Source organism: Eubalaena glacialis, chromosome 12 (assembly GCF_028564815.1).
Source record: "Eubalaena glacialis isolate mEubGla1 chromosome 12, mEubGla1.1.hap2.+ XY, whole genome shotgun sequence".
NCBI lineage: Eukaryota > Metazoa > Chordata > Mammalia > Artiodactyla > Balaenidae > Eubalaena > Eubalaena glacialis.
The window spans coordinates 15,870,539-15,892,142 of NC_083727.1; positions in this window are offsets into that span (position 1 = coordinate 15,870,539).

A 21,604-nucleotide genomic window follows, 5' to 3' on the forward strand; every position below is an offset into this window, starting at 1 on the left:
CTCTCATAGGAACACACCTTGAGGAGGGAAGGCATTGTCCTGGCTGCCCGATCATCAATCTGGAATGTTCTCGATTCTTTACTCCTGTTGCCACATGACTGTGTAGTGGATTCGCTGGGGCAGAGTGTGCTCTCCCCGGGGTAGAGGTACATGTGGGAACCCAGGGGTTGGGGAGGAGCGATCAGCCTCGCTGCCCACCTAGTACCTCCGCTTATCCCCTGGTCGGCTGCTCTGGGACCCTCCTGCTCTGGCCTCTACCAAGAGCTCCTTGGTTTTTCTCTCTTCTGTGGAAGATGCCTCTGCAGGTTCCTCCACCACTTCTAGGGCTGCTGCATCCTTTAATCTGCTCCACTTGAGTTCTCAGAACTTGAAAGATTTGTGTCATCAATTGACCCTTTGTCTTATAGCTCAAATCACTAATTGCTCCTTATACGGACTTGTCAAATAACATCAGTGAGACAGTTTTCCAGTAAAGCACTTAAACAGACCACACCTTTGTGTATAATAGCAGAGAGCAGTGAATACATTTCTATTAAAGGAGAAAGCAACAAAGGAAATAGGATTTCTAAATATATATCAGTGTAATTTCAAAACCCATTATAGCAAAGGTTTTTGGGTTTTTTTTTAATACAAAAGTGATACAATTCCAAAGTGCGTTAAATCCTGCCAATGTGCAGACATTTGCAGACACATGTGTGGTACTCAGGCAGGCCTGGACAACTCTTCCCCAGCATAAGCATCTCACAGACAAAAGCCCATTTACACCAATTCAATATATATGTCAAAGGCAAATTCATTCCTTTGCAGGCTTAAAGAAAAATTATTCCAGGACAGTTTAATCTTGCTCTCCAAGACAGATTCTCAGTGGGTGAATTAACTCTCCTGGAGTAAATTAGACACATTTTGGAAACTGCCTTAAACTCTCATGGGTGTGCCACCTGTACAGTTGCCCAGGGCCCACACTCTGAAAGAGCCTGCTCCTGGTTTAATGCTCTGCTCTAGGAGTCTTGGAATTCTTAATAATTTTGGAACAGGGTCCTGCATTTTTCAGCTTGTACTGGGCCTCACAAATACTGCGGCTGGCCCTGCTTTCAGGTCCTTATAAGAAGAAAGAGGTTCTAAATAGTCCTTTAGTACTTTTGTTCTCTGTCTAATCATTTGTTAATTTACATGAATTCTTGGCATCTGCTTTGGTGACTGAAACCCTCTTCCACAGTATACTGAGCTTTTAGAAACCATCTTTCACCTCTTTTAATTGTGGCAGGAAGGGTCATGGGAGTGGGCCTGATGTCACTGGTTTTCCTGGCCAGTGGGGATATCATATTCCCTCCTCGATTCAAAACACACCCTTCAGTTTATGTTTGCTGTCCCAAGCCTGATTTCTGCTGCCTGCCTTCTTCCCAGAAATAAATGCTGAGAATTTGCTCTTTGGGGGAAAATGGCCAGTTCAGCCAACTTAAGTTCATTTGCATTTGTGGCAATGGTTTAAAAAGGAAACCCAGAAGGTAAAAAGAAAAGAAAAAAAAAAAAAAAAGAACATGGTAGGCAGTGCAGAGGCTCAAAGGACAGTTGACTTGCAGCATGGGGTATGGAGGTGGGACAGGAGATGGCCACCAGCGGGCGGCTCCAAGGGAGATTGATGTCCCTCCCCTGAAGAAGAGAGAGACATCTCACCTCCTTGTGGAAGAGTGCCCGTTAAGGATGTGGGATTGTGCTTATGAATATTTAATTTGTGCCTTTTAATGGGTTAGAGTTTATCATCTTTCTTATTTAAAAATAATTCTGACTTCATTCCCCCCAAAAAAGGTAAATGAAGGCAAAATAGTGCTGAGAAAGCATCTCACATGGCTTCCTAATCATTTTGCTTGTCTTAATGCCCAAGACTCAATGCTCCTCGGGTACACTTGAGGTTAAAAAGATTCTCTGAAGTGCTCCACCCTTCCTTGCCCTCCTCCCACAGCCCCTGTCCTTCACCTTTTACTGGAAGACCATCTGAATGTTGAATTACCAAAGAGAAACTGGGTTAGTCCTGGATCTTTAGCCTTCCCCACCCCAAATATTGAGTATAATTATCGAGACAGTTCATCTCATGGATGACGGTGATGCTGGTTCTTCCTCAACAGAGACAAACGGCAAGAGGTAATTAATCTGTTTGCCAAACTGCTAACTCGTGGGCACAACTACCTTCTGAAAGTCACTCAAAGAGCGACACAAAATGAATGGAGAATAAGCACTTCTAGGATAAACTGCCAATGGTGAGAAATATCGAACAGAAGACTATATTTAACCCTCTAAACTGTCCCACCATGACCTGGCCCTAATTTGGGCTCAGCAGATCAATAGCAGCTGACATTTATGCGGTTCCCTACTGATTATAAGGTGCCTTTCGGTACATTATCCTATCTTCAAGTCCCTGATCTGAGAAAATGCAAAAGGGTGATTTCCCACTAGAGAGACTCATTACAGACTTGGAAAATATATAAAGAAGATAAGAGCTTTATTCATATAAACAAAGTGTCTGAAGAGGCAGTGATGGCTTGACAGTAATACCGGCATTACTGCGGTCGCTCCTCTTCTGCAAAATTGCCTAATGACTGGGGTTTCCTCCATCCTTCTTGGCTCCTTCCCCCTGTTTTCTGTACTGTTCTTCCACGTTTAGGCTCCAGCCCCTCAGTCTGTTCAGTGGCTGACTTCCCACCCCTCCCCACCTGGACCTTAGTGCTTGGTTCGCATTGCTGAGTCTCCCTGTTTACAGAGCATCTCTCATCCCATGCAGGACACATCTCTCATGTCCAAGCGAGGCCTTTGACCACCCGTATGACATGGCCCCGGACTCATCCCCCTCCTCTCTCTGCCTCACCTCCGAGCTCTGATAACACTGCCCACAGTGGGTAGCTCTCCGTACACACTGCGGGTTTTCTCACCTCGAGCCTCTGCCCTCAGTGTCCTTTCTACCTGAGCTGAAGGTCAGCACGCAGTCTCCCTCAAGGGCCAGAGAGTAAATATTTGAGGATTTGCCGGCCACACAGTCTCTGTGTGCCACACAGTCATACATAAATAAGCATGCTGGGTTCTAGCAAAACTTGATTTAGAGACGTGGAAAATTGAAATTTCATATCATTTTCATATGTTGTGAAATATTCATCTTCTCTTGATTTTTCCCCCAATCATTTAAAAATGCGAAAACTATTCTCAACTATGGGTTGTATAAAAACCAGGAGCTGCCTGGATTTGGCTCACGGGATGAAGTTTGCCAATTCCTGACCTAGACTAGATTAGCTCTTCACAGCCATGTCAGATGGTATCTCCTTCAGGAAACTTCTCTGAACGTTGGGCATGTTTGTTTGACAAAAAAAATCCTTCATCTGTGCTCCCATGGGACCCAGTTCATATTTTTTTCAGCTCTTCCCATAGCATTTTGAAATGACCTGCTTCTGTGCCTGACTTCCTACTAGCAACTCAGTCCCCTGGGGCAGGGCTGGAGCCTCCCTCCTCCTGGGCTCCAGGGCCCAGCCTGGTACTCCCAGCTGGGTCAGGGCTCAGTCTTTGAGAGGCCACTGAGTGGAGCTGGGCACTCTGGGGTGGCGTCTGAACCATCTCCCCTGATTTGCTTGGGCCCTGCAGGGAAACAGACCACTGTAAAAAGAAAGGGGCGTGTGGACTACACTGTGGACCAGACCGTTACCTGATCTGGAGAGAAGGAAGCAGTGATTATGGAAAAAATGTGCAAGGGACTTGGAACATATGAGAGCTCTGGAAAGAACGGACCCTTGAAAGGTGGGGCATGTGAAGGGGAGGGCATTTCCCTGCTACGGAGCTCTTCTAAGGGCCGGAGGTGTCCTTCTGCCTGAGAATCACCAGTCTCACCCCAAGCCTACAGCTCAGAATGGCCAGGGGAGCTAGGGGATCTGCATTTTAAACAGCACACCCATCCCATTCTTCTACACATTGCAGCTAGCGGACCATGTTGTACTGCTTGAGCACAGACTACTTGGCTGCCTCTGAAGACTGATTCAGGCTGCATCCAAGTTAGGGAGTGTCTTAGTCCCAGCTGCTATAACAAAATACTATAAACTGGGTGGCTTCTAAAGATCGAGAATTTATTTCTCACAGTCTGGAGGCTAGAAGTCCAAGATCAGGGAACCAGCATGGTCAGGTTCTGGTGAGTTCCTCTTCTGTGTTGCAGATGGCCAACTTCTCACAGTATCCTCACATGGTGGAGAGCAGAGAGGGGAAGCAAGCTAAGGCACTAATCCCATTCATGAGGGCTCCACCCTCATGACCTCATTTAAACCTAATTACCTCCCAAAGGCTCCACCTCCTAACACCATCACATTGCAGGGTAGGATTTCAACATATGAATTTTGGGGGGACACAAACATTCAGTCCATTACAGGGAAATTAGGGAAAACAGTAGTCTAGAGCCCATGTAGCAAACACACTCCAAGTGTTTCCAGAGGTCACAGACAGCTCAGGCCATCACATGGACATAAAAAGCAATGCAGACCACAGGGCATCAATACAGGTGAGCTGAGCAGATGTGGGCAGTGGCTGAACAGCAGCTGAAGTGGAGGGCAAGACACAAGAAGGCATGGGGGGAGAGGATGGAAGGGGAGGGGATGGCGGAGGAAGGGAGAGTTTTAGTGTGCTAAGGCTGACATAACAAATACCACAGACTGAGTGGTTTCAACAGTAGATATTTATTTCCTCATAGTTCTGGAGGCTGGAAGTCCAAGATCAAAGGGTCAGCAAGTTTGGTTCCTTTTGACACCTCTTTCCTTGGTTTGTAGATGGCCACCTTCTGGTCGTGTCCTTACATGGTCTTTCCTCAGTGCACATGTGCCCCTGGCATCTCTTTGTGTATTAAAAATGTCTCTCCTTATGAGGACACCAGTCAGATTAGATTATGGCCATCAAGAATCTGCAGGCCAGTAGGACCCACGGGGACAATGTGCCAAGTCAGTGCTGAGTACACAGTTGCTGAACTGCACTCAAGTGACTTCAGGCCAAAACCCAAGCCCTCACTGCCCAACCTCTACCATGCTCCAACACTGCCCCTGCCCCTCCCTTGGGGCCTCAGCTCTTAATAGAGAAGTGTGGTTGACTTCAGGTAGGCATAACAGCCAGCATGATTGAGATATCCAGCTTCTGGAATTGTACCAACCTGATCCCAAATACTGGACTCTGCCATTTAGAACATGATCAAGCTGCTTAAACTCTCCAAGAGTATATTTTTTCATCTGTAAACATGGCAATAATCTCCAGTATAAGATTCTTGTGAAGATTTAAATGATTGATATTCTACTAAACTAAATGATCTCTTCTTCTCAAAAAGAAAATCAATCTAATTAAGGTTATTTATGCGTTAATGAACTCAACCTGGTTGAAGTGGCAGTATTTTTATGAACATTAAAAAAGCAGAGAGGGAATTTACTGAAATCAAATACATTTCTAACTGATGGGGTGGACTCAAGGGGTCCTGTTTTCTGCCTTTTCTGTACTGTTAGCCACCACTCCACACCGGGAGAACAGATTTCATAGATTTACTGTATTAGTTAGCTATTACTACAGAACAAATTACTCTGAAATTTAGTGGTTTAAAGTAACAATAACCATTTATTATCTCACTCAGTTGCTGTGGATTATGAATTGGGGAATGGCTTAGCTGAGTGGTTCTGTCTGGGGGGTCTCTCAGGAGATTATGGTCAAGAGGTCAGCCAGGGCTATGGTCACCTGCAGGCCCAACTGGAGTTGGAGGATTTGATTCAAAATGGCTCAAACAATGGCATGCAAGTTGGTGCTGGTGGTTGGCAGGAGAATTCATTTCCTCCTTAGGTGGATCTCTCCATGGGGCTTCTTTTTTAATGCTTCATTTCACCAACATTTGTGATATGATGTGATAGCTCTTGCTTTGAAGATGTTAGGATTGGTGGCCTCTTTTCATGAGCTTCTGAATCCATAATGTTGCTTAAGATCTTTCTTCTTCACGAAGGATTTCTTTTCACCCATCACCACAGGCACCCAGCTCCATGCCTGGTAGCTTTCCCCACAAGGGTTTCTTGAATGTCCTTACAACATGGCAGCTGGCTTCCCCCAGGAGATAGCAAGGTAGAAGCTGCAGTGGGTCTCGGATGTCACACTCTGTCCTTTTCACAGTATCTGTTGGTTACCCAAGTCAGCCCCATTCAATGTGGGAGGAGACTGCACAAGGACGTGAATATCAGGAGGCAGGAATCACTGGGGGCCTTTTTGTGGGCTGGCCACAGTAACAAAGGACTTAGAGCCTGCTTTCTTAAGAACTAGATTAAACCAACTTAAAAAAATTATGTATGCTGTTTTATAGAAAAATTCCCTTGGTCAAAAATCCGTTGTTCTCAATCTAGACAAATACTGAAACAGGAAGCTATTTCCCAAGGCTAGATTTTGCTTATGCCTGACTGGGTCTGGTATGAGTGGCCTAGGTCTAGGGGAGGAGTGGAACATGACATTTCTTACCCTGAAACAAAGAGTTTTAACAATAGTTTTGTATCTTATCAAACTCTATATTGCTGGTGTGCACATGTGGTAAATATTGAACTATTTTACACCAATATCCAAGTCCTCTTCTTTCTGGCAGGATTCCTGAAACTAGTTCTCATTGATGGAGTGTAAGCAGAAATGATGTATATGACCTCCAGACTAAGGCAGTTAAATGGAGCCGGATTTATCCATCCTTCTTCTCTTCTCTCACCTGCTGATAGAATGCAAAGCGCTGGTAGAGGAGACCAAGGCACTAGAAGGTGGCAGAGCCACCAACTGGAAAAAGCCTGGATCCCTGAATGACTGTATGGAGCAGGGCTCCCTCCCTGTCTCCTGAGAGACCCACGTTGAGCTGTGATGAGAATGAGAAATAAACCTTTATTGTGTTAAACCACTGAACGTTCAGGTCTTTGTTACTGCAGCCAGCATTTCTTGTTGTGATAAATGCCAAACACAAATCCTATGTAAATCTTTGCCATCCCAGAATTGATGTAATTTTTACAACACTGAGTCCATGTCTACGTTCTTCCATATTTGTGTTTTCTCATAGGACATACCACTTTTAAATAATAAGAGCACCAAAGCCCCAGAACATGGTGCTAAGGTGCAAACGCATAATGTCACAACTTATTACATGACACCTGGATCAAAAAAACAGGAAGGTAAGGTTTAAAAATAAAAGTAAATAAGGGGTTATTAAAAATGCAATACTATATAAAAATTGATTCAGTGTATTCAAAACTTAAAAGAACTCTACCTCTTCATAAATGTCAAAGGACCACAAGGTTCTTTTTTATCCCAAGGACTGAACCAATAAAAAAACAATTCTTTAACCATATACTTCTAGAATTAAAGGTCATCTCTGGAGACTTCAATAAGAGACTTATAAATAGTTTGTAAAGTGTTGTTGGCATAATCAAGAACTGTTTCTCAATCCTTTTCTATAAAAAACTAGATCACACCCTTTTTTTGTGATTTAGACTATTATTTTTTGTCTTCTCCTTGTGGAAAGTGAGCACCAGAAGAAAATCGAGGAAAGCATGGTCAGTGTGTCCACTTTATCCCACTCATCTTCCATCCTCTGGGGTCGGGTCTGCTGTCCCTTCGTACCACCCGCTCCAGGGGCCGCCACCACCTCAGGGGGTGCCTCCTTCAGATTCCATGAGATCCCAAACTCAAACACTTCTTGGGACAGCAGCAGGGCCCCAGCCAAGAGGTAGACCTCCCAGCCCCCAGGCTGTCCTGGCTTCCCACTGCCACCCAGGTAGCCTCTTTCTGGCCACATTTGTGGCACTGTGACCTCAGGCTAAATAAATCTCATTTCTCTCTTCTTGCCTCTAAGTCTCTTCCATTAGTTCCCTTTATTGGCTCTGAACTTGCTCCAAATGATGTCCTACCAAACTTTTCCTCAGGAGGCCTGACTGTGTCTGGCTCTAGAGGGGGGTGCTGGCTGGGGTGGGGCATAGACTGAGAGATGGCGTATCTCAGTGACCACAGGACAGGCTCACTAACATGCCTGGTCTTGCTGCTTCAGATTCTGGCTGTGAATAAAATGTTTCCCGCCCCTCTCTCTCTCTCTCTCTTTCTCTCTTTTTTTTCAAAAGACAAAGACAAATAAAGCTGAGTAAAGAGAGCGAACATTTGCTTTGTGTTTTAGGACATTTCTTTAACACCTTTCCAAAAGCTGAGCCCCTTAACACATGCAAAATAAAATGAATGGCAATTTTATGAGGGTTAGGGACTTGATAAACTATAAAAGAAAATTTTCAGTACATTAAAGATAGTAGTTTTCCTCTCCATCAGTATGTATACAGAAGAGAAGAGACTCAGGCCACTAATGTAACTGTATGAAAAATAAAGGAATGTGTGGCAAAGGAATAGTCAAAATACTCGGACTGAAAACAAAGGAGAGTGACCATTTTTACGGCCCCGCCTTAGACACTGAACAGTTGATTTGGATGACTAGCTCTAGCACATCTGTATTTACATGATCTGGAAGACATAAATTACTAACACACAGGAAAATTCTGGGGGGACGGGGTGGGAGAAGTAAACTATAGCTCTTTAAGTATCTGATGAAGTTATCTGGTGAGATTCACTGTCCTCACCTATCAGCAGGTCTTGATCCAGCATGAGTGTGCCATCTAGTGGATTCACAATAACCGCCTTGAGCTGGAAATGTCAATAGATTCAGTTCAGAAAGGTGCTTTGAATTTCCCATCAACTACAAAGAAAGGGGGTTGAAAGAGTATTTCTATGGCATCCGCATGTAGCTATTTCCAAATTACGTAAGCCAATTATGGAGTGAAAGCTCATGAACTTCACACAAATTCCTGATTTCATCATTTAAAAGCATTCACTCAAATGTCAAAGTGTGTGTTGTGTCTGGACACCAAAGACACCAACCAGCTCTGTAGACGGTCCCTGCCCTCCAGTTTAACTGCTGAGTAGAGGAGCTACAGACTTCTCTTTCCTTCTGTTTATAAGGTACTAAGAAGCAGTGATAGGGCTTCCCTGGTGGCGCAGTGGTTGAGAATCTGCCTGCCAATGCAGGGGACACGGGTTCAAGCCCTGGTCTGGGAAGATGCCACATGCCACGGGGCAGCTAGGCCCGTGAGCCACAACTACTGAGCCTGCGCGTCTGGAGCCTGTGCTCCGCAACAAGAGAGGCTGCGACAGTGAGAGGCCCGCGCACCGCGATGAAGAGTGGCCCCCGCTCGCCGCAACTAGAGAGAGCCTTTGCACAGAAATGAAGACCCAACACAGCCAAAACTAAAAATAAATAAATAAAATAAAATGAGGATATCTTAAAAAAAAAAAAAAAAGAAGTAGTGATAGTACTAGTAGCAACTAATACAGATACAGAAGGATCCCCAGACTCAATAGCCATCCTTTGAATAACCAAAGGCTGATGTTCTTCACAAAGCAACAACGACCTGCTGAATCTCTTGCTCTGATGGTTTTTGCTAATTTTTGCTCTAAATGTGAAGCCTCGCCACACCAGCTCTGGCTCTCTCTTTACCTGGAGTCTCCTGCTCCCTAACCTGTGTTATGGAGGCCATCAGTACCCGCCTAAAGTTGTCCCCAGCCCTCAGATTTCCCCAGTTCTGTGAAGTTCTCGGATCATCCATTTACACTCTCAACTGGGAGGTTCTGTGCCAACCGCGGTGAAAGAGTCAGAAGAAACTCAGGGAAGAAAAAAATAGAAAACTTCCAGAGTTCATTTTACAAGTTGCTGTGGAATGATTATGCATTTCATACAGATCAATAAAAATATATGAATGTACAGAAAGGTCAACTAGCTGAGATGAGAAGGAAGTGAGGCTGGGGCAAAAGCCTCTGCATCCTTTGGAAACATTGGTAAAATTGAAATGTGTCAAATTTTTAAAACATAATCTACTCTTGAAACTAGAATATTCCAATAGTTAACATAGATAGATAGATAACATTTATTGGTTTATTTATTGTTTTTGTTGTTGCTGTTGTGGTTGAGATATAATTCACATAATGTAAAATTGACCATTTTAAAGCATTTGGTCATTCACAGAGTTGGGCAACCATCACCTCAAGCTAATTTTAGAAGATTTTCATTACTCCCCAGAGAAAACCCATACCCCGTACCTTCCTCACTCCCTGTCCCTCTTCCCACGCCAGTCTCTGGCAACCAATAATCTACTTTTTAGCTCTACAGATTTGCCTATTCTATACATTTTATATAAATGGTAACGTACAGTATGTGGTCTTTGATGTTTGGCTTCTTGCGCTTAGCACGTTCAAAGTTCATTCATCTTGTAGCATTACAGTCCTTAATTCCTTTTATGGCTGAATGATAGATAGTCCATTGTATGACTATGTAACACGTCATTTATTATACATTCAGTAGTTAAGGGGCACTTGGGTTGTTTCTACTTTGGGCTTTACTATGAATAATGCTGCTATGAACATTCATGTCCAAATTTTTATAGAAACATATGTTTTCAATGCTCTTGAGTGTATACATGCATACATATATACATATGTAAAGTCAGGTCTAATCTGGAGCCAGAAAGCCAGTCACCATGTGCTTTATGGAGTCATGACTTTCAGGTAGAAAAGAGGTGAAATGGTATTGTAACGTGCCACTGAGAGCATCCATTTCCTTATTGGCATCCACAGATTTCTGCTGGTGATTAATACCTTCCCTTCAAAAGTGACTCACAAGGGAATAATTGCCTCAGAGAAAGGAGCAAATGAGCTGGGACCAAGGAGGGTCTAGTGAGGTCTTACACATGCATTTCTAATGCTTTTTTTCTTGTATTCAAAAAAAAGGATGCAAAATTACAAAACCTAAATTCTCACTAATACAAAGTGCTGGATTCATGTGCGTTTTTATGTTCTCAACACTTGCTTACATTTTTCAAATGACCAAAATAATATTTCAAAAAACAAATCCATAGATGTGTGGACATTTTGATACATGTGAAACCACTGATGCCACAGTTCCTTTTGACGTGGCTAAAGGAGGCGGGTCACAGATTTCATATTTTATCACAACAAAGTTAACATACATCAGTAAAAACATAATTAAAAAACCACTTCAGAATGGTTACCATAATGTTCATCGTTTCTTCTAGGAGAGCAATTCACCTTCCAGCACTAGAGGAGAGAGGGAATACCTAGAATCCCCTTGGCTCTGTGGACTCCTCACAGGACCCTCAATAAAAAGCTTCTGTTTGAAGAGCTAGGCCATTAGGAAATGAACTCATACAAATTCTTAGTGCTGCAAATTTACTGCACATGTTGGCAACTAGGAAGAAATAAAGCAAATGGTTCACAAAGATTATTTCTAAGTTATAAGATCAACGGGAGATTTCTTTTCCTACTCTTTATACGTGTTCCAAATTTTCTACAGAAAAAAATAAAAATTTATTTTAATATATCCTCTTTTGTCTTCCACTGTTTTAATATTCATCTAGAAGTTTATATGCTCTAACATAGTGATACTCTTAAACACTATTGAAGTTGCAAGCACTTTATTTTTTTTTCTTTTTGAACTTTTAATTCATGATAATAATTTAAGGATGGGCAAATACTATTAAACACTTTTTTAATCATTGATTTTAGGTGGTAGCCATATGAGCCTGGCTTGAGGGAAAGAGAGAAAATTCACCATTTCATTCAAACAACTGGTTAATTTGAAAGCTAGTGCTTAGAAACTGGTGATAGGACTTAAATCAACCAATTCTTTTAAAGTAAAACATTTTGGCTAAATTAAACTATTTCTCCCCCTTCCCCCTTCCCCTTCCATTAACTTTAGAATATAGATACAACTTTTATTTATTTATTTGAATTTTATTTTATTTATTTTTTTTATACAGCAAGTTCTTATTAGTTATCTATTTTATACACATCAGTGTATACATGTCAATCCCAGTCTCCCAATTCAGGTGTCCATACGTTGGTTCTCTACATCTGTGTCTCTATTTCTGCCTGCAAACCGGTTCATCTGTACCATTTTTCTAGGTTCCACATACATGCGTTAATATACGATATTTGTTTTTCTCTTTCTGACTTACTTCACTCTGTATGACAGTCTCTAGATCCATCCACGTCTCTACAAATGGCCCAATTTCATTCCTTTTTATGGCTGAGTAATATTCCATTGTATATATGTACCACATCTTCTTTATCCATTCGTCTGTCGATGGACATTTAGGTTGCTTCCATGACCTGGCTATTGTAAACAGTGCTGCAATGAACATTGGGGTGCATGTGTCTTTTTGAATTATGGTTTTCTCTGGATATATACCCAGGAGTGGGATTGCTGGGTCATATGGTAATTCTGGTTTTAGTTTTTTAAGGAACCTCCATATTGTTCTCCATAGTGGCTGTATCAATTTACATTCCCACCAACAGTGCAAGAGGGTTCCCTTTTCTCCACACCCTCTCCAGCATTTGTTGTTTGTAGATTTTCTGATGATGCCCATTCTAACTGGTGTGAGGTGATACCTCATTGTAGTTTTGATTTGCATTTCTCTAATAATTAGTGATGTTGAGCAGCTTTTCCTGTGCCTCTTGACCATCTGTATGTCTTCTTTGGAGAGATGTCTATTTAAGTCTTCTGCCCATTTTTGGATTGGGTTGTTTGTTTTTTTAATATTGAGCTGAAGAACTGTTTATATATTTTGGAGATTAATCCTTTGTCCATTGATTTGTTTGCAAATATTTTCTCCCATTCTGAGGGTTGTCTTTTTGTCTTGTTTATGGTTTCCTTTGCTGTACAAAAGCTTTTAAGTTTCATTAGGTACCATTTGTTTATTTTTGTTTTTATTTCCATTTCTCTAGGAAGTGGGTCAAAATATCTTGCTGTAATTTATGTCAAAGAGTGTTCTTCCTATGTTTTCCTCTAAGAGTTTTATAGTGTCTGGTCTTACATTTAGGTCTTTAATCCATTTTGAGTTTATTTCTGTGTATGGTGTTAGGAAGTGTTCTAACTTCATTCTTTTACATGTAGCTGTCCAGTTTTCCCAGCATCACTTATTGAAGAGACTGTCTTTTCTCCATCGTGTATCCTTGCCTCCTTTGTCATAGATTAATTGACCATAGGTGCTTGGGATTATCTCTGGTTCTTCTATCCTGTATCTCTGTTTTTGTGCCAGTACCATATTGATCTGTATTTCTGTTTTTGTGCCAGTACCATATTGTCTTGATTACTGTAGCTTTGTAGTGTAGTCTGAAGTCAGGGAGTCTGATTCCTCCAGCTCCGTTTTTTTCCCCTGAATATTGCTTTGGCTATTCAGGGTCTTCTGTGTCTCCATACAAGTTTTAAGATTTTTTGTTCTAGTTCTGTAAAAAATGCCATTGGTAATTTGATAGGAATTGCACTGAATCTGTAGATTGCTTTGGGTAGTATAGTCACTTTCACAATATTGATTCTTCCAATCCAAGAACATGGTATATCTCTCCATTTGTTTGTGTCATCTTTGATTTCTTTCATCAGTGTCTTATAGTTTTCTGAATACAGGTCTTTTACCTCCTTAGGTAGGTTTTATTCCTAGGTATTCTATTCTTTTTGTTGCAGTGGTGAATGGGATTGTTTCCTTAATTTCTCTTTCTGATCTTTCATTGTTGGTGTATAGGAATGCAAGATATTTCTCTACATTAATTTTGTATCCTGCAATGTGACTAAATTCATTGATTAGCTCTAGTAGTTTTCTGGTGGCATCTTTAGGATTTTATATGTATAGTGTCATGTCATCTGCAAACAGTGACAGTTTTACTTCTTCTTTTCCAATTTGCATTCATTTTATTTCCTTTTATTCTCTGATAGCCGTGGCTAGGACTTCCAAAACTATGTTGAATAATAATGGTGAGAGTGGACATCCTTGTCTTGTTCCTGATCTTAGAGGAAATGCTTTCAGTTTTTCACCATTGAGAATGATGTTTGCTGTGGGTTTGTCGTATATGGCCTTTATTATGTTGGGGTAGTTTCCCTCTATCCCCACTTTCTGGAGAGTTTTTATCATAAATGGGTGTTTTGAATTTTGTTGAAAGTTTTTTCTGCATCTATTGAGATGATCATATGGTTTTTATTCTTCAGTCTGTTAAGACCCAGGCTCTTCTTTTTATTCCAAGAGTGCAGAAAATGTTTTGGTGAAGTCTCCCAATCATCCAATGATAGCATCAAATTGCAGGGCTTCCCTGCAATGTGAATCCTATCAGACAATAATTACCAAGCAACTACCATGGGCCAGGCCAGGTGCCAGGTGCCCAGGGGACACCAAGCTGAACTAGGCTTGGTTCCTGCTCTCTGAGAGCTAAGAGTCTAGTGGAGCGCTTGACCTGAGGAGGAGGATGGCAAGTACCATAGGAAGGGACACCATGGATGCTCAGAAGAGAGGGATGAGCCCAGCCTTGGTCTCTGCATATGGGAGTCTGATTGGAGAATCTGGGGGGACTTCTTCAGCAAAGTGACAGAAAGTTGGGCCTTAAAGGATGGGAGGATAAAGCTGGAAGAAGGAAATGGAAGGGTTGTCTGGGTCTGAGCGGGGAGGGCAACCATGGGGGATTGAGGGCCCAGAAAATGGTCCAATTTGACTAAGCAGCAATGGTGGGACACCCTAATGCTGGATTCTTGGGCTAGCTCTCTTTCATATACTCTGAACAAAGGCTCAGAAAAGCACTCTCTCTCTCTGTCTCTCTCTCTCTCTCCAGGCATCTGAGTCTGGCAGAGCTGGTCCTCGGGGACTAGAAGACGCTCTTACTGCCCCTGTGACTCACATCCCCAGCCCCTCTCTCCCCCATCCCGTGCTTCCCGCTCCCTTTCTCCAACTGCCCATCTTCAACCCCACTTTGGGGGTTTCATTTTCTATTCCTTCGGTGGCCCTGCTGTCTGCTTTCTTGCTAAGTGATATATACATTCCAGACTGAATCCAAGGCAGAGTGAGATGAAAACCAAATGCAAATCGACTAGAAAGAAAGGCCAGAATAAACACAAACTTCAAGACCTCAAGCTAACAGTTTTCAAAGCTGAGTCTGGGTCTGAGCCATCTTCCAGGGCTCTGAGGCTCAGCCCAAAGCCCATCTCTGCCTCACGAGGACGCATGGGGAGCTGGAGGGAAGGTGTCTGGGCGTTCCTTCTTCACCTTTGAAAGGCTGGTGTCATCTCAGGGCTTACACAGGGAGCCTCTGCTGGGTCAACATTCTCTCTGCCAGTGAAGTGTCCTGTTCCCCCCCACCCCCTCCCCTCTGTCACCACAGCCCCCATCGCCCCCAGCAGCTCTTGGGGCAGATGCTAGTCTTCTGAAGAATCTTCAGGAACCACACCTCCTACCTCCACTGGGCACGTGTGTCCGGCTCGCCCCAGCTCAGGCACATGGAGAGCCCACTGGCTGTCAGTGTGAATTCACTCCAGACTTTCTTCCTGGGTACAGAACTTTGGACCCACAGCTCGAGGGACTGTGCTTCCAATAACTGCTTCCTCTTCGGCGTTAGGGAGTAGCAGCCTGAGCTCAAATCCCAGCTTTGTCCTTAAGACATTTTGTAACCCTGGACAAGTTACTGCACCCCTCTGGGTCACCATATCTTCAGCCAGTCAACAAATATTCATGTTACAGCCACTGTCCTGGGCACCGCAGACATAGAGGTGAGCATGAGAGATAAGACGTCTTAGAATTTAAGTCTGGCCGTGGGAGATGATCAATAAATGAGTTTTAAAAATCCGGGGCAGGAGAACCTTAGGAGAACAATTTAGTTGAAATATCTAGTTGAAATATGAATGCCTTTTGACCCAGCAATTCTCTGCCTAGGTATATACCCTTGAGAAATTCTTAAGACATTTACACAAGGAGAAAGAATGAACATGAAAGAATTTAAATGTCAGTTTGCAAGAGAATGAATAATGTGGGACTTATTCCTACGGATGGTGCAGAGTAGTGGAAAGAAATGAACCAGAGTTGCACATATCAAGGTTGACTGTCTCACAGACATACCGTTGGCTTAAGAAAGCATGCCACAGAAAAATATGTAATGTGCAATACCATCTATGCGATGTTAAAATATGCAAAATAATATTACATATTATTGAGTGACAAAGCATTTTTAATGCATGGGAATGAATAACATCTAATTCATTACACAGGGAGGTTAGTGCTTTCTTCTGTGGAAGGAGAGAAGAGGATGGAGTTGGGGAGGGGGAAGTAGTGGGTATCAACTGTGTTGATGATATTCTGTATCTTAACCCAAAGTTGTGGTTACATAGTTATTTCTTATAATATTCTCTAGATCATGTGCATATATTTTAAATGTTGCCTTAATTTTTAAAACTTATTAGATAATGACAAGTGTTATGAAGAGAATAAAGAATGACCAACGTGGGGGTATTTGGACTGGATGGTCAAAGAAAGCTGCTCAGAGAGGTAAGAGTTGAGCTGAAAATGTGACTGTCATGGAGGAGCCAGCCGCGATGATGCCTGGAGCATTTGAGGTCGAGAGAACATTTAGTGGAAAGTGTCAAGAACCTTGAAGGGTCTGAGCGGGTACCCTTCTTGCATGCTAACAAGGTAGCCTGCCGGTTTTGTGGGTGCTGGTCGAAGACCCGAGGCATCTGGGTCAGACCAAGAGATTTTACTATTCTCGGCAGCAGGCAGAGTGACATTCGTGTTCACACGGGTTCTCCGTGCTCAGTGCCTGCAGGCGACGCAGAGGTAGAGTGGGTAAGACTTGCTGATGACTTTGGATGCGGGGGATAGCAGAACGACAGAAATTTAGGATGCTTTCTAGATTTGGGGCTGCATCTAAAGGAGAATGAATTGAGGATCCTAGCAAGGGGTGAGAAAGATTCAGAATAATTACTTTGAGCATGGAAGCATCTAAGATGCTTAATAGACATCAAAGATGAGATGCCTAGTAGACATCTTAATAGATGCTTAATAGACATCCAAGAGGAGGTGCGGAGGAAGCAGTTGAGTGTAAGTGTCTGGAGTTTAGGGAAGAGGTCAAAGCTGGAGGTAGAGACCTCAGAGGCACTGGCAGAGGGCAGGTACTTAGAGCCCTGGGACAGAGGAGCTTGTTAGAGCCTGCTGTTCATGTTTACCAGCAGAACCACTTGGAACACTTGTTAAAAACATAGATTTCCAAGTCCCATTCAGATCTTGCATGTAAGTTTTTTTATAATGTAGATATATTTTTTGCATAAAGTCAATCTTTTCCCAATATTTATTGTGTGCCTATTATTTCAAGTACTGTGCTTGGTTGTGATGAGGGAAGCTATATCAGTGTCCTGTGGTCATAAAGAAAGGCCAGGAGAACCACTGAGATTTTGGCACTGATTTCATTGAGCCCTGGACCTGCTTCCAAACTTATCATTATGAGGGAAAAATACCCCCCTGTTTATTTAAGCCACTATAGTTGGGGTTTTTTGTTTCTTACTTTCTGCCAAAAGCGTTCTAACCTGATACACATGTTGTATGATTATATTTATAAGTCTAGTACATTTAAATAAAATAAAACTAATCACTTCGGGGAAGGGGGGCTTTGATTAATGCTTGCTTAACTCAAATTGAATAACCAAACTCCCTTAAACCATCAGCCTCCTTGACAAGCATCATTTATTAAAATCTCTTAAATATTTTAAACTCCTTGTATGGACCTAATCATAGTTGATTTTCTGTTTTAGCACTTCATATAACTGACCTGGCAAGTCTACCGCCAATTAAGCCAAAATGTTCTCATATACTCAAACTGCTCTTCTAAGCCTAATAAATTAAATTTATAAATACAGTGAATCTATTTTAATACTGTTAATGAGCTAAGTCAAATTTTCTTACACCTTTCAACATAAAATTAGAAGTCTAAATCAATTGCACATTTTAAATTGGAATCATAAGTTTTAAAAAAACACATTTAAATTACTTACATAAGAAACATATGCAAGATTATTCTTGACATGAGTGTATCAATATTATGGGTTTTATTTATTTCATCACCTCCATATTCAATTCTAAACATTCTCAGACTTGGGAAGTCACTTATTCAACAAAGGAACAGATTTTCAACCTCAAGGGAGTCAAAGTTACTCGTGACCACAACATGGTGGAATCTCAGATAAGCCGAGGGCACTGAGGAGCCAAAATCAGAAGGAAAGCGAGCCCCCGGCCCTTTCTGTAGTTGCTGTGACAACAGAGGACACCTTCAGAGGCATTTGACTTTAGAAGCTTCATTCCAGTTACCGCTCAGTTATTATTCTTTATTTGTCATTATTAGAGTAGAAGGAAGCTGGCAACTCCACCTCCACCCAGGTTAGCTAACTTCCTCTATTACTTTATTGGCTTCTATGTCTGCTTGGCCCTCTGCAGACGTTGCTGACATATTTCCATGTTGCTCTAAGGACATTTTAATGCTGTCGAATTTAATCCTGAACACTTGGCTCTGAACCATGATTCTGAAGTCACGAGAATAACACAAACCATTCCCCTCCCTTATGACTTTTCAGGAATTCCCAAAATGAGATTATAGCATCTCACAGTTCATTAGAACTACTGTATTTAACTCACAGGATCTCCGCTCCAGGTACTGTTCTTCCTGGAGCCGGTACACGCTGGATGTTAGCTGAGGCCACCCAAAGGGGATGCTGATCTGGACCCAACCTCAGATGCATCAGCCCATTCAGCCCACTGCAGCACAGGGGGTCTCCTTACCATCCCCACCTCCTGTTCTCTTTATTCGTTTCTCTCTAAAAGGTAGAGAACCCTTTTTTGAATGTCTGGTCATTTGTGTGTGTGAAAGTGAGGCCACCACAGCAGAGCTGGAGCAACGTTTGTTTTAGATTTTTCATTATTTATAGATATGTGTGGATTGAAACATTACAATTGTTCCCGTTTCACCAAATTCCAAGGGAGTACTCTGCTGATATCTGGCAAAATAAGTTATATTCCTCGTGCCTCTAAAGAGAAATATTCATTGATAACTATATTTTCCTTAGGTTATAGATACTCTTAAAAATGTTTACAAAAAAATTTTTTAGTATCATATCAGTTCAAATACTCTTTAAAACTCCAATATTTAGAGAAATTCATTGTTAAGCATCTTTCTAAGGTGAATAATCACTTGTAATTTGTACATTTGGCTTAAAATGGAGTATACTTTGTTGGGTTTGAACTTGAGCAATAAGCCTTTTTTCCTCCGATTTCGCCAACCAGAGAAGTCCCTCTTCCTTCATAGAGATAAGCAAATAACGTGGAAATAGGGACTTTCCTTCAGTACTTCTGAGAAAGAAGTTTCCACTTTGTAGGCAGAGGCAGGAATGTTTAGGAAGAAGGGAATTTTAGTTTCCTTCTCTATATATTTATATTGATTTTCTTGGCCCAAATGGTTGCTATATTTAAAAGCTGTATCAGACAAATATCAACCAATCTTAACGTTTACCTTTCAGAAGAGGATCTTTATGCCTTTCATCATCCTAATTCTAATTTCATCCATTTCTTCAGCCTTCTTCCTCTCCGCACATTTTTTGTTGTATCCAGGTTTATTTCCTAAGTTCCAACTTACTTGTTTGGCGGGAAGACACTTTTAATGCTTACTCCCATCTCAGTCCCCTCTTTTTCCAGACACAGGAGAGTAACATTTCCTGACCTTCTGATGAGGCCATGTGACTTAGTTCTGGCCAGTGGGTTGTGAGGGTGAGGAAGTCACTCCTGGGCCAAGGTATGTAATCGCTGGGGTGAGCACCTCCAATTTTCTCTTCCCCCATTGTAATTTTTAAATAAAAATGTTAAAAACGCATGCAAACAGTAACTATCCAGCTGCATATCGAATTGATAACATTAACTATAACAGAGGGAAAAAAAAGCATTTCAAGTCCCCAGTGGTGTCTGCTGAGAAGCTCTCTGACCTGGTATGGCTGACCCTCTCTGGACCACCTCCACCTGGCCTACAGCTGCCGTCCAAACCCCAGCCAGGCTTCTCCCTTGAAGGGAGGGGGACTCTTGCCCATTCTTCTTACCTTTGCCCACCTGGAACCCAAAGCAGGGCTGCCTGACAATGACAGTGGTATCAACCATGACCACCACAATATGACACCTATCATTTAAAAGTGCTGTGTACCAGGCACTGGGCCAAACCCCACAAGGTAAGGATGATTAACCCCATTTTACACGTCAGATAATAGCCTTAATTAAGCAGCTAGTTCAAGATCACCAAGGAAATAAGAGTTTTTCCCCCTTAGATCCCTGGCAGAGCAGGGATGTAAACCCAGACTGGGTGACTCCTAAGCTCATATGCTCAACCATTATACCCACTGCCACCACTGTCTCTTGGACGTGACCTTGATGGTGATACTGACATACGAAGCTATGCTGTCTCCTCCCCTCTCCCCAACCTGCTAAGAAAGGTCTCTCCTCACCTGTCATTATTACGCTTTTATTACCAGGACCAGAATAATGTATGGGGGAGGGGGAGTGGCAAGAACAGAAAGCCAGAAAGGCCAGCTGGCTTTATAATGGCGAAAAGTGAGAAGAAAAAAAATATGGAATCTAAGGAAAAAAAAAAAAGGTCATGAAGAACCTAGGGGCAAGACGGGAATAAAGACACAGACCTACTAGAGAATGGACTTGAGGATATGGGGAGGGGGAAGGATAAGCTGGGACAAAGTGAGAGAGTGGCATGGACATATATACACTACCAAACATAAAATAGATAGCTAGTGGGAAGCAGCCGCACAGCACAGGGAGATCAGCTCGGTGCTTTGTGACCACCTAGAGGGGTGGGATAGGGAGGGTGGGAGGGAGACGCAAGAGGGAGGAGATATGGGGATATATGTATATGTATAACTGATTCACTTTGTTATAAAGCAGAAACTAACACACCATTGTAAAGCAATTATACTCCAATAAAGATGTTAAAAAAAAAAGTTAGCTCAAAAATCTCCAAAAAAAAAAAAATAGATACAGAACACTGAAAGGAGCAAGGGATATAAGAGAGCCTTCATAGGGCGAGTTTGTGACAAAATGTTGAGATGATTTACAAATGGGGACAATATATACCTTGGGAGCAGCCGTCATATGTCGGTTAGATATATATTTAGAGAGAGAGACAGATGGGAAAGAGGGTTTTCAGTTTGGGAATCTTCCTTTGCTGCATTCTCAAAAGAAGGCAGTAAAGATATTAATTGCTGATCTATGATTATTGGATAAACAAGAACCATCTGATGTTTCTTTGAATGCAACCCTGCACGTAAGTGGATCAAACGGCTGGGCTGTACCCCCCCATCACTGAGAGATCTTCAGGGAGCAGTTATTTTGTTTGCTCCAGCTCCCTCTCCCCTGGAACTTTAGTGAGAGTCTAGGACTTGGTATCTGAGGGGCAGACTCTAAACCACATTTAGGTTTGCCCCTTTTTTCTGACGCTGATTGTCATCATAGGATCTTACTATATGTCTCCAGTCTCTCTTCCCTGAAAATAAGTTTTCCAAGGAGCCTTTTCCTTACTATTAAATAGATCTCTGTTTATAGACCTTACTATTAAATAGACTCTGAGGTCCCATCCAGAGGCTCCCAGAACCCACCAGAAACAGCCAAGTCAACCTAAATCCTCAAAACAGCTCAGGCTC